At 53.1% G+C, this 1,922-nt stretch overlaps 1 protein-coding gene across 2 annotated transcripts in view; it reads left to right on the top strand.

The window, feature by feature from the left end:
* Positions 1-16: 16 nt before the first annotated feature.
* Positions 17-1,922, top strand: part of LOC107108471 (tsukushin-like) — a 26,192-nt gene continuing 24,286 nt past the window's right edge. The window contains exon 1 of one of the 2 annotated variants that reach the window (XM_015408907.1): positions 17-64. The gene's annotated coding sequence lies outside the window, so the exon portion shown is untranslated. The remainder of the gene's footprint in view (positions 65-1,922) is intronic. The other variant, XM_015408910.1, reaches the window with a different exon arrangement.

The raw sequence follows: 1,922 nt of genomic DNA, 5'->3' as shown, positions 1-1,922 counted from the left end.
GAAAGGGAACGGCCCAGTCGCTGGGGCATCCGTACAGCCTGGTCTTCAACAGGTATTCTTGAAAGTAAGCAGATTCTGTGAAGTTGGCTTGCCGATAGTTGTGGTGTTTTTAAATTGCAGTGTTTTAAAATGTAGAAGAAGAGATTGGATTTATACGCCGCCCATCAGTACCCAAAGGAGTCTCAGAGCGGCTTACAAACTCCTTTCCCTTCCCCTCCCCACAACAGACACCCTGTGAGGCAGGTGGGGCTGAGAGAGCTCTTGACAGAAACGGCTCTTTTTTTTTCAAGGACAGCTCTTATCAGAGCTATGGCCCAAGGTCATCCAGCCAGGTGCAAGTGGAGGAGTGGGGGAATCAAACCCGGTTCTCCCAGATTAGAGTCTGCACACTTAACCACTACACCAAACTGGCTCTTTTTGTAGAACAAAGTTTGAGTCCAGTGGCACTTGGAAGACCCACTTTTAAATGATGTTCCGGATGGCTCTGGGTGGGCGCTGGCCGAGTGGAACGCAGCAGTGGCAACGTAGAACATTGCTGCTGACAGTAATGAGAGAAAGTGGATATTGACGTGGCTTGTCGTAAAACCTAGCTTTCCTCTTTCCTGGCGATTCAACTTAAACTGGCTTTGGTGCGCCAGCCCGAAGTTAGAGTCTAGCTGTTTTCCTGTGGGGTAGAGGATGTTTGGTGGGACCTGAACTGGTGTGGTTTCATGGTAGAGCCTCTGCTTGGCATGCAGAAGGTCCCAGGTTCAATACCTGCCATTATTCAGTTAAAAGGACCAGGTAGTAGGCGTTGTGAAAGACCTCAGCCCGAGACTCTGGAGAGACATAGACAGGGGCTGCGGCAAAGTGGCAGAGCATCTGCTTGGCATGGAGAAGGTCCCAGGTTCAGTCCCCGGCATCTCCAGTTAAAAGGACCAGGCAGGAGGTGATGGGAAAGACCTCTGCCTGAGACCCTGGAGAGCTGCTGCCAGTCTGAGCAGACAATACTGATTTTGGTGGACCAAAGGTGTGATTCAGTATATGGCAGCTTCATGTGTTCAATCCCCGGCATCCCCAGTTAATGATTGGGTGGGAGGTGATGTGAAAGTCTTGTACCCGAGACCCCGGAGAGCCGCTTACCAGTCTGCGCAGACAACACTGACTTTGATGGACCGAGGGTCTGATTCTGTGTAAGGCAGGTTTGTGTGTTCATGTGTTGGCGGGGTGTGTGGTGTGGAGCATTGTTTCAGCTAAGCAATATCTTCGAAAAGTCACTGGCAGGGGGTCTGTATGGAAGGCCTCAGCCTCTATACCGCCTTCCAGAGGAACTGGCTGGCCACTGTGTGATGAGACAGGATGCTGGACTCGATGGACTATTGGTCTGACCCAGCAGGGCTCTTCTGATGTTCTTATCAGGGGAAGGCCTCGGCCTCTATACTGTTGTTGGCCCTCCAGAGGAACTGGCTGGCCCCTGTGTGGGACACGATGCTGGACTAGATGGACTCTCACTGGTCTGATCCAGCAGGGCTCTTCTGAGGTTCTTCTCAGGGGAAGGCCTCGGCCTCTCTGCCCTGCTTTTGGCCTTCCAGCGGAACTGGTTGGCCACTGTGTGAGACAGGAGGCTGGACTAGATGGACCCTCACTGGTCTGATCCTGCAGGGGTCTTCTTAGGTTCTTCTCAGGGGAAGGCCTCGGCCTCTCTGCCCTGATGTTGGCCCTCCAGAGGAACTGGCTGGCAACTGTGTGGGACAGGGTGCTGGACTATATGGACCCTCACCGGTCTGATCCTGCAGGGCTCTTAAATTCTTCTCGGGAAGGCCTCGGCCTCTCTGCCTTGTTGTTGGCCCTCCGGAGGAATTGGTTGGCCACTGTGTGAGACAGGATGCTGGACTAGATGGACCACCAGTCCGATCCAGCAGGGCTCTTCTTATGTTCTTATC

Source organism: Gekko japonicus, unplaced genomic scaffold (genome assembly GCF_001447785.1).
Source record: "Gekko japonicus isolate JY-2015 unplaced genomic scaffold, Gekko_japonicus_V1.1 scaffold6423, whole genome shotgun sequence".
Classification (NCBI taxonomy): Eukaryota; Metazoa; Chordata; class Lepidosauria; order Squamata; family Gekkonidae; genus Gekko; species Gekko japonicus.
The sequence above is the reverse complement of the archived record's forward strand: the minus strand, read 5'-3'. Positions and strand labels throughout refer to the sequence as shown.